The 12,045-nt window shown below is 47.6% G+C and overlaps 1 long non-coding RNA gene across 2 annotated transcripts in view; it reads right to left on the bottom strand.

Annotated features, from left to right (window-relative positions):
• The window catches only part of LOC107969433 (uncharacterized), a 60,784-nt gene that overhangs the window by 28,214 nt on the left and 20,525 nt on the right, over positions 1 to 12,045 (bottom strand). The gene's annotated exons all lie outside the window — the stretch shown is intronic.

Here is a 12,045-nt window from a genome sequence, read left to right as displayed (position 1 = left end):
CAGAGGAACCCTACTCCCAGCAACACGCTGTTGACATCTCAGGACCCTGTTGGGGAGCAGAGCCAGGCAGCCTGCTGCTGGAGAAGCCTCTAGAAATGTCCTCGCCTCTAGAAGTCCCCTTCATTTCGTGGATAATTGAACTGTGGTGTGAGGCAGTCTGGGCCTGTCTGGAAAAGGTTTTCTTTCAGCCAGTATGCTGGGGAGCAGGCAGCTTGTTCACTAACCAGAGTGAACCCTCTCCCCCTTCCCTTGCTCAGGTGCTGAAGGAGGCAGCAGCTTTCAGGTAACCTAACATCCGAGGAGGTGATCCAGCCCACGCTCACAAGGAAGCCATTCCCAGCCTTCCATGGGAACCAGATGAAGAAATAATAAAGAAAATGCCAAGAAAATTAGCCCCGCAAGCCAGGAAGCCTGGGGCCTTTGCTCAACCCACAGGCCGCAAGAGACAGTGCCAGGTATCCAGAAAGCCCCATCCATGGGTGAGGCATGGCTCCCAGAAGCTCCTGGGGATGCAGGTGTGGGGTCGTTGAGAAGCTCGGCTTCTTCAAGTCATTTGGGTGACATGGGATTTTTCATTGTCACCTCCTTCTGCATCACGGCTGGGCTGAGTGACCCTCACTGTGGACAAGGACCATGCTGTATACTCTGGGAGCTGCCAACACCCCCAGGGCCCAACCCTGCTGGAGGGTAAGCTCATGTGATCAAGGAGCTCTGATGCCTCTGCACATGCGGTGAGGGCCAGGAGGCATCTGACAGCAATCCCGGGGGAGCCCAACCCATGAAATGGAGAGGAGTTACCCCAACCAGAGGGGCCTGGGACAGGGCCTGCAGAGGAGACCTGAGTGACAGGGTCGTGGCCAAAAGAAAAGGTGCCTGGGCATCCACATACTCTTGTCCATTCTGTCACTCCTAAATCTCTATTCTCTGCATTTCCAGTGGCTGCCTGGTCTGCATCCTCATCCACAGCTCAGGTCCCTCCCAGTTCCCTTTATTGTCAGCCCCACTCCTGCTCTGCACAGGCTGTGCTCCTCCCCTGTGGCCATGCCACCTCCCACTTACCCTCTGACCTCAGGGTGTCTGCAGAGCCCACTGCGGCTCCCTTGAACTGAGACCAAGGAGGCGCCGCTCATGACCCTTGCTTTGGAAACTTCCACTGTTTCTTTCCTCTCCCACCCCCTAACCATGAATCTGATAAACGGTCCATGGTCCTTTGATAACAGGTGTTGGTGGTTAACATCTGACTCTAGTCAGACGTCTGCATTTTAACAGAGGCACTTATGAGAATGCCCTGACAAGTCTGGTCTCACCAGCATTGCAGGCAGCAGGGCCCACCTTGCAGGTGGGCTGGGGGATGTTATTAGGCAGACAGAGCATTTTTGTCTCTATAATCAAAGCACTGAATAACATGTTTATTCCACTTCTCCTAAAACTTGTCGAGGCCCAGCTGGCACCCACCCACCATGATATGGTTTGGCTCTGTGTCCCCACCCAAATCTCATCTTGAATTATACTCCCATAATTCCCACGTGTTGTGGGAGGGACCTGGTGGGAGATAATTGAATCATGGAGACAGTTTCCCCCATACTTTTCTCCTAGTAGCGAATACATCTCACAAGATCTGATGGTTTTATCAGGGGTTTCCACTTTTATGTCTTCCTCACTCTCTCTTTGCCTGCTGCCATCCATGTAAGATGTGACTTGCTCCTCTTTGCCTTCCACCATGATTGTGAGGCTTCCCCAGCCACTGGACCTGTAAGTCCAATTAAACCTCTTTCTTTTGTAAATTGCCCAGTCTCAGGTATGTCTTTTAGCAGCATGAAAACAAGCTAATACACAACCCACCAGACCACCCCTCCAGTATGCTCACACGCCCCCTTGCAAAGGACTGCAAACTGGCCAGAGGGCACGGGTGTCCCTTTTCTAAGAGTTATGGCTCATACCAGACAGAAATTCTCTCTACTCTATTTTATAGAGTGAGATCACTACATTGAGTGATACAGTAAATACAATGTTCATGTAAATATAACATTAAATTCAACCAAATATTTTCTGCAAATATGACATGCTTCTCTTTGCTTTTTCACATATATGTCATGTCCTGCCGTGGGACTTTAGTGTCATAGAAAGAACAAGAGTTGGGTGTCGGACAGTTATGTGTTCAGATCCTGGTGTCAGGCTACTGCCAGGAAAGATGAACCCATTCTTAAACCTGCAACACCCTTCTGGAAGGGACCTCCTCTCATAGGTCCTCAGACCTCTTTATCATAATGAGAGGAAGAAAGCACCTGCCTGGAATGGCCCACCATGTCTCTGCAGACGATGGGCTCACAGCTTGCAGGCCCCACAGCCCAGGGCTTTCCTGCACAGCTGAGAGGAAACTCCCATCTCAGGACTTCCAGCTGGGAGGAAGTTCCAGTCCATGCCCACATATGACCAGCATTGTGTACACAAGCGGTATCTGCTTATAACCTGTAAATGCTGATTTCACTCAGAATTCTGTCTTTGCCCTTCTCACCACTTGACATGCTCTTTTGAAGGGATGTCAGCTGCTACTCATAAGTCCAAAGTCCTAACCTCATGACTCCAGCTGAAACCCTTTTCTTGAGGTAGCTCTCTATTTCCCAAGGCCTGCTGCACGTCTCCACTTAGGGACTCACAGGCATCACAAATTCAGCATGTCCATGCCTGAATGATCATCTTTGCTCCCAAACCTGCCTCTTCTCCTGTATCTTCTGACTCAAACACTGTCACACACTCAGTCATCCCAGCTAGCGTCTGTGGAGTCGTCCTTTCTGGTGTCTTTCCTTCCCGGTCTCCCTTCCCTCACATCTGAGAAGTGCAAAAATCCCATGGGTGTCACTCCCTCTGTGCCTCTGCAGCTAGCCCCCTCTCCAGCCCCTCCCACTCTCCTCACCTTCTCCCACCTGGACAATCTCAGCTGCATCCTTAATGGGACCCATGCCACGGGCTCTGTAGGAATGGCCTTCCTCCTCTCCTCTGAGCATGCACACATTTTCCTGCACCATCACGTTTGCTGCGGGAGGCCTAGCTTCTCTGCAAAGCCATCTCCAAACCCTGTACTGGCCTCGCATGCCCCCTTCTGGGTTGGACCCTGAAAACTTGGGGCTGTAGTGTCCTGATCTTCAGAGCTGGGATTGTGTGCTGCAGAGCAGATAAGTGGCATGTCGAGTGTGTTCCATAAATGCCAGGCACGGTGGCTCATGCCTGTAATCCCAGAAATTTGGGAGGCCGGGGCAGGTGGATTGTTTGAGGTCAGGAGTTCAAGACCATCCTGGGCAACATGGCGAAACCCCATCTCTACTAAAAATACAAAAATTAGCCGGGCAGTGGTGGCGCATGCCTGTAATCCCAGCTACTTGGAAGGCTGAAGTGGGAGAATCGCTTGAGCCTGGGAGGCGGAGGTTGCAGTGAGCTGAGATTGCGCCACTGCACTCCAGGGTGGGCGGCAGAGGAAGACCCCGCCACAAAAAAAAAAAAAAAGTAGATGAATGGGTGAACCTGGTAACCTTTGAAGAAATAAGCACAGGATATAAAAATGAACATTAGCACTAACACACTGCTATAGACTGAATGTCTGTGTCCATCCTGTGCCGAGAATAGGGATTTAAGGTGCTGCCTGGGGAGGCGGGAATGGGGTGGCCTGGAAGGTGACTTCTGAGTGAAGACTGGGGGAAAGGAGACTCCTTGAGGGACTGTCCAGGTAGAGAAACAGCACACACAAGGACCAAGGGGTGGCGGGGGCTTTCCTGGAGCTGCAAGTTACAGAAAAGGGGCCACTTGGCATCAGAGCTGGGCTGTGCATCAGAGAAAATATCAATGGAAAAATGAACCCATTCAACCTGGCTCCCAGAAAAATAAAATGTTGTGGACGGGGGAGGGAAGAGTGAGGAACAAGGAAGGAGAGAGCAACGGTGGGTGCCCTGGCAGGAGCTGCGACATCCCTGCCTTGGCCTCATTCCTGGCTGGACCTCGGAGTTTCCAGCTTCCTCCTGGGCACTCTGTGGCAGGCCTGTGCCAAGTGGGGGTGACCACATCACTAGGGATTTCACCAGAGCCTGGCCTCCCCTGCTGGAGGGGCCGGTGGGCTGCAGCTTCCCTGGGAGCACTGGCCGGTGCCCAGCGGGCGGGCCAGCCACTCAATCGGGCACTGTCCACACGCCCCTGTGGCCCACTCTCTGCAGGAACTGCGCGAACCTTGGACAAGGGGCCTCAGAGAAGAAGTTGGCCACTAGCCCTGCTGTGGCAAAGCAAATTTGAAGGGGGGGATTATTTCCAGTAACAGAAAGAAGTGGCTCAAATGGTGAGTTCACAGAGGGAGACTTGGTGCTTTGGAGGTGTCTGCAGCAGCGAGGAGAACCGCCCTGAACCTGTGCAGGCTCAGCTTCTGCCCCTTGCAAGCAGGGCACATGCCTTAGTGGTGATAACAGTGTGTTCGCCCGTCGCACATAGCCCCTGACTGGTGCTCAGCCTTGCCCTGTGTGAGGCCAGGGAAGAAGATGCATGTTCAAAGACAGCATGGCCGAGTCCACGGATGACAGGGACCCAGCCATCAAGCGCCTGTCCCTGTGATCGGCCCCAGGGGCCCTGCACTGTCCCATCTACAGCAAGTGCACCCTTTCCCTCTGCTGTCCCTCGTTCCTCACAGCTCCCCCACTACTCTGTTAGCGCCACTCTGACAACTGCAAAGCGCTGAACATTAAACTCCTGAGGCCCTCCTGTCCCACACGATTAGTGTGAATTCACTTAATCAGATTCTTTTTCGGAACTTGCCCGACTGAGAGAGTGGGAATGTTAAAGTCTTGAGGAGGAGGAAAGGGCAGTTTTCAAGCTGGGGAGCTGGGGCCCTGGGCCATAGCAGAATGCCTGGGAGGTGGGGTGGGGTCTTTCCGGATGTACTCGAGGCTGTGCTAGGCACCCAGGGCCATGGGCCTGGTGCCCATGGTCCACAGATCAGACTTGGAACAGCAGCAGTGTGGGCTCCAGCATGGGACTGCCGGGTCTCCCTCCACTCCATCACTCAGGGAAGGATGTGAACAGGAGGTTATTGAGCTCCCGCAGCCTCTGTGTCCTGATCTGCAAAGGCAAGTGCCAAGAGTGCCCTCTCAAGGGGCCACTTTGAGGAGCAAATGAGACGAATTCTGCACAATGCTGAGCATAGCACCCGGCATCAAGGATTCCCTTTTGTTGGGTTGGGCATCATAGTAACAGGTAAAGGCTGCAAGACCAGGGGCTGGATTCCAGCGCTCAGGGTGGAACAGGAGGCTACAGGCTCCATCCCTGCCCTCCCCAAATCTGAGAATACGGACAGATGAGTGGGGCGGCTGACAGCACCCCTCCTGTGGCCCTGCAGTGGGTGTGCTTGCCTGTTGTCCTGCCTGCCCTCTGCTTAATCACAAGGCCTCCCCACCAGTGACAGAGACATCTCCTATGGGAAGGGCGGAAGCCTGCTTCAAAGAACGTATCTATAATCCTGAGATACTGAGCTTTAAATAAATTAATGTGGCACTGTGTTATCAAAGCTAAGATGCTATCTATTGGAAGACACACCATTAATTTATGTTTTCAAGAGAATAAAAATATATATTATCAGTTAATATTTATGTTTTCAAGAGAATAAAAATATATTATCAGTTAAACTGATTGATCGGAAGTTACATCCTGAATTCAGAGATGTTAAGACACCGGGAGGGAGAGTGTATTTGAGAACTGAAAAAATGTGCTGTATCATTTTGGCTTAGATACTGTCTTATGTTACATGGGATTATAGATGCAGTCGTAACACATTTGAAAATATCTACAACACCTAATTTCAGAACATTTTCTCTAGTAACTTCTGTGAATTTGACAGCTTCTCCCTCTATTAAGTTTTATCAGCCATGGTAGGGGCACCACGATGGTGTGGGGTGTGCAGAACTTCTCCTGCGTGTCCAGGGCGTGAACGTCCTGGGCTCCTGGAATCCGTGTCATCTAGCCTGGGCTTGGGGCCTGATGGGCAGTGATGTGAAGGAGAACCCGTGTTGACCACTCCTCGTTGACCATCAGAGAGGAGGCAGGACTGGGCTCTTGGGCCACAGGGTGCTGGCAACCAGGTGTGATTAGCGCCAGCGGTGGTGAGCTGGAGAGAGGAACCCAACTCCAGGTTCTGGGGACATGACTGGACCTAGGTCTGATTCCAGCAATTTGAGCCAGCAATCAGCGGGTGAAAGGCCTCAGAACCAGTTGTATTTTCTAGATATTATTAACTTCAGGATTATTTTCCAGACATTATTAAATTTAGTATATATACAGGTGCACACACTTGTATATATACATCCATACTCACACATATATTGACACACACTCTTCACTCTTCCACACACAGCTTATACACAAGCATACACAACTCACACACACTCAAGCGCTTGGACCACCAGAACGAAACATCCCGTTTGAAGAGGAAAAAGACCTCTCAGATGTCTGAAGATGGAAGGATATCAGCATAAGAAACGAATCATTCCAGAGCCCTTTCTTTTTCAGAACTCAAAAAAGCAAATTTTATCTGCTTTGAAGTAAATCCATTTTCTAGGACAAAAGAAGGAAAACCCCTTGATAGCCTAAGAAAGTTGCTGGTGTGTTGTGGAAAATCTTGGAGCTAGGAAGAGCCTTGGGAATCACACACCTAACACGCAAAATGAACTTGCGCGCACACGCACACACTCACACAGGCACACACACACACACACATCCCACAACTCACTCACAAACTTGCAATCCAATCCAAGACAGCCTGCAGATTTCTTTCTCTTGATAAAGAAACAATGCATTTTTTTTCTTCATGTATAAACCTAAAAGCACGGTGGTAATTACAAAATTATCAATCCCAGTTCAAGATATTTTTCTTGTTAACCATAATATGACAAGGACACTTACATGGAAATAGAAATAGATTTTTAAGGAAAGCCTTGCTTGCATTTTTTGCTTTGGCAAACGACTTGTGTTTACTTGTTTTCTGCATTCATGCCTGAGAATGAAATGTTTCTCTCAAAGGCCAAGCCAGAGACAATTTCAGCCCTTGATGCTGTGCCCCTGGTGAGACCTCGGCCATGTGCAGAAAGGCCCACAACTGACCGCTGGGAGGCCCAGGCTGTGGCAGGGGAAGGCCATCCTGGAGGAGTCAACCCTGGTGAGAGGGCGAGCCTCCACGTGGCTGTGCCTAGGAAAAATGCCATGAAGCAGGCATGCAACCCTGTGACGGAGCCACTAGTTTTTCACCCACCAACACTGATTATCCATGTTGCTGATGAAATCCATCCCTAGGCCCGAAGAAATCCTTGGGAGTTTGGGGTGGTGGGGGTGGGGTGGGGAGGAGGGCAGGATTCGGGTGTGGGGTTCGGGCTGAGGGACAAGGTGAGCCTTCTGGACGCTCATGATTGCCGGACACAGTCACCTGGTCCACTTACGCATCCCCAGGCAGGAGGGGCCCACAAGGACTGTGGGCCGGAGCCTGTATCTGCCTTTATCCTTGGGTTCCTGAACTTCCCTGAACTCTGGAAGCACCTGGGGTGTAAATAGAAAATCCTGGACAATGCCTCCAGAGCTTTTGATTCAGCAAGTCTCACATTTTTAATAAACACAGTACATGATACATGATTCTGGTATAGTTGGTCTGGTTTTCAAATTTGAGATATTTCCTTACCTAGAAGGAATTCCTCAAGGAAACAAGAAAAGAAAGTAGATAGAATACAAATTGTTCAACTTTTTTCCTTGTTACAAATCTGAAAAGGCAAGTGATATATTTAGCTCTAGGTTGGTTTTAATTCCTGATGATTTTCCTCTCCCATTCATCTCTGGCTAATGCGTCTGTACTAAATTGATCAATATCATCCTTTATTTGCCTTTGTGTTTATATTGAGCCTCATTCCAGAAAGAATTTAAAAGCCTTTTACAAACCATATTGTATATGAGCTGAAATAAAGTTTACAAAAGGGATTGGGAAAAAATGTACTCTAAGGTAAAGCTGCTCAGCTTCAGTAAAGCTGTCCATCATAAAGCAGAAACATTTGTCACATAACTCTAATACTTCGCTACTTCATAAAATGGGGACCCTAAGTATCCTTTGTAATCATTTCATAGCATCAATGTTACCTAAATGTTCTAAAAACTTTCAAAATTCAAAAAATAACTTTTGATAGAGAACTAATATTATCAGTGCAAAAGGCTGGAAAAAATAAAGATAAGTATAAATGATTGAAGACATGAACTGTAATATTTATGTGTGCTTCCTTCAGTATAGATATATATAGTCATCCCTTCGTATCCGTGGGTGATTGGTTGCTGGAGCCACCTTGGGTACCAAAATCTGTGGATGTTCAAATCCCTAATATAAAATGTATTTGCATATAACCTACAAACCTTCTCCCATATACTTTAAATCATCTCTAGATTACTTATAATATCTAATGCAATGCCCACACATCGCTTGACTCTCATGGATTTAACATGGTACTCGGCACATGGCAAGTTGAAGTTTTGCTTTTTGGAACTTTGAGGAATATTTTTCTTCTAAAAACTTTTGATTCATGTTTGGTTGAATCCATAAATGTGGAGCTCATGAATGCAGAGGGCCAACTGAACATGGATATGCATATCTGTATCCATAAAGACTGGATGGATGGACCACAGTGGGAATTATGCTAAAATAAGGTCCTTTGTTTTCAGTTCTGCTTTATATGCAGTGTCCAGAATAGGCAAATTTGCAGAGAAAGTAGATTAATGTTTGCCTGGGAGTGAGGAGTGGGAAGGGGAGGGGAGAGGGGTTGAGGAGTGACTGCCAAGGGGCAAAAGTTTCCTTTTAGGAAAATGTTTAGGATAAATTGTTCTAAAACTAGATTATTGGGATGATTGAGCAACTCTGTGAATTTACTAAAAACCATTAAATTACACACTTTAAATGGGTGAACTATATGGTGTGTGAATTACATATCAATTCTGCTAAAGCTGTTAAACATATTTTAGCCAGCGACATACCAAGATGTCATAAAATAAATTCCATATTTTCTTAGCAATTTTCTTCCATTACTTTGAAACATAAAATAAAAATCAATTTATGTTCGTTCATTATATAAATTGTGAATGTGTAAGGGTGATCACTTTGCTCCACCTGGAAACCTTACAAAGTATTTTAACACAATGATATACGTCCTTGGGGGCTGGGGGGAGACTTTTCCTGGATTTTAACACACGTAGCAACAACAGATATGGACAGGTTCATTCATTCATTCATTCATTCATTCAGGATTGAGTGCCTTCCGTTTGCCAAGCCCTGTCTAGATGCTGATGGAAGTGCTGCCTTCACTGAGATTATGGGGGTCACAGTCACAGCCCTGGTGGGACACAAGCATATCTCTTCAGCTTTTCTTCTTCTACTTACCAATAAAATAATTTGTTAAATAAAATATGAAAGGCCTGTTTGAAAGAAAATAAATTAGGCAGGCATAGATTCCTAGAATTTCACACTTTTTAAGGTCTATAGCAGTTTTTAAAAACTCAACCATTTTACAAACAAAAGAATTAAACCATGGGAGTTCAGTGATTTGACCAAGGAAATGAGCCTGTAGCAAAATGAAAACTTCTAAAAGCCACAAACTTATGTATACAACAAGGCAAAAAAATCATTTTTGTCTCTCGAGGCATATTTTTAAGGCAGATCTTCTGGGAAGGTCCCAATTATACACACTTTCATTCTTTTCCAAAAGGCCATTTAAAACATATAAGTATATAGATCTATTTTTATTCCTTTGTTCAGGGTTATAAAACATAAATTCCTAAGTCCAAAGTGATGGGTGTTTTAAAGCATGCTTTTGATTCCTTTGTCAGGCTGTATTGTGGGTTTATGAAATACTGTCACCAAAGCCACATTCTTTTAAAAAAGAGTAGGTGGTTGTGGCTTTGGAGCCCCTGTCCCTTGCCCCTGCCAGTGTCATTAACGGACTAAGCCCGAACCTCTGCTTTACTCAAAAACTTTAATCACTCCCTGTGTTTCTCAGCCCCTTCATTATTACCAGCAATTAAACTTCAGAAGTAACGTCATCTTTTTGACATCTGGAAGATATTACTACAAGTCTCCTTTCTCTCCCACCAAACCCCACTCACAGCCTGAGCGGAGACCCTAAGGTTGGGGTCTGTGAGGGGAGACTGGGGTCAGCACAGGGGGCTGCCTCAGCTGAGTCCCAGGTCACTCCATGTGTGACTCAAGATGAGGCATCCAGCCCTTGGGGTCTCAGGGCCCCACCTGTAAGCTCTCGCCTGTGAAGGGACAGATTCTGCTCTCTGTGTTTCTCAATCTGACACGTTTAAACTCGGGGGTACATGAAGACGCAAAGGAATTCAGAGAACATCAAATATCCTTCCTGCAAAGTCATTATTTGATAGAAATGTAAAATGTAGTCTAAGTGTCTTACATGTGAAAGTTTCGGGTTCAGCCCAGAGCCTCCTGGGGCGCCCTGCCCTGTGGCCACCCCGGGCACCTTAGTGGATTGCTTTGGGAGCGCTGCAATGGTGCAAGGCCTCCTCAGCAATAAAGTTTGAAGACGCTATGAAGAAAGGATAAAACTTTTACAGAGGCCTTAAAGAAGGTCTTCATTTCATAAATGAACAATTGCCCAGAGAAACTTACAGGCAAGAGTAGCCCTTTTATCTAAACTGAGATCTGGATTTCAATCCAAGGGATATTTAGTGTGAATGACAAAGGAGCCTCTGCCGCCTTTTCCAGGCTGTGTCTTCTCAGCAGTCTGAGGGCAGATTCTCTGCAGCTCCCCTGAGCCGAGCCACCAGGAGTTGACAGTCCCAGAGAGGCCTGGGGGAGGCTTTGTGGGTGTCTGGACATAGGGCTTTTCCAGTGTGGGCTGCATTCCTTCCCATTCCAGGGGTCCCTGGCACCTCAGCTCAAGCTGCGCGGTATGGACAGTCTCCCTGGGTAGCTGACGTGTGGATCTGGTATGTTTTTATCGGAAAGGGGAGCAAATACTGCCAGAACAGCAACCAACCAGTTTTTGAAGCTGGCTACTGTCTTAGGGAGGATGGAGAACGCTGGGGAGACAGAGGATCCCACAGTAGGAAATGAAGGAGAGGTGAGGCTAGCAGGCCCAGTCCTCCGAACTCAGGACGAGCTCTCCTGGGAAGAGGATGAGGGTGTGTGCCCCTACCCGGGCAGTCCTCGGAGAGGAGGGGTCAGCATGGACTCTGTCTCCGCCACTACCTGCTGCTACAAGTCCTGGAAACACCTTGAGGTGGAATTCCATTCTCTTTCTCTTTCATTTGTGCGTTTTCATTCCTTCGTTTTGTACTTCAGTCTACGCATGGTTTCTCTGCCTGTAAACTTTGCTATGACAATAATACATGTCATTGTTCCTCCATTTTTCACAGTGCTTTTCCTATATTGATGGCAAATGCTTTGTGACTATTTTTAGTGACCTCATCCTACTCCATCATATGCCATGGTATTTTACACTCAAAGATGTTCACAACAATTTCTCATTCCTTTGCAATGAGACTTTGGCACTCCTCCCTTCAACAGGGGGTGTCTATTCTCCCACCCTTTGAATCTGGGCTGCCTCGTAAATAGCTCTAAATAACAGAATGTACTGGAAGTGATGCTATGAGATTTCCAGTGCCAGTCCTCAAGAAACCCTGTTGTCGTACCCTGACAGCCGAGCCTCCTGGAGGATGGGCAACTGCAGGGAGGAGAGCGGAGAGGCAGCACAGCTGTCAGGCATGTGAGAGGGGTCTCCTGGAACCCTCCAGCCCATCTCACCCTCCAGCTGCATGGAGCCCATGAGTGAGCCTGGTGACACAAGGCCGAGAAGTCACCCAGCCAAGTCACAGAACTGTGAGAAACAGTAAACTGCTGTTGTTTGAAGCCAATATGTTTTAGGGATAGTTTGGTGTGTAGAAAAAGCTAACTGAAACTAATGGAAAAACTGTGAATTCAACAAATTTATAATTCCACCCTACCTAACCCTAGGGAGTATTTATCCCTAGCAGCCG

The sequence above is a fragment of the Pan troglodytes genome, chromosome 17 (assembly GCF_028858775.2).
Source record: "Pan troglodytes isolate AG18354 chromosome 17, NHGRI_mPanTro3-v2.0_pri, whole genome shotgun sequence".
Lineage (NCBI taxonomy): Eukaryota > Metazoa > Chordata > Mammalia > Primates > Hominidae > Pan > Pan troglodytes.
This window is presented reverse-complemented; position numbering and strand designations above follow the sequence as displayed.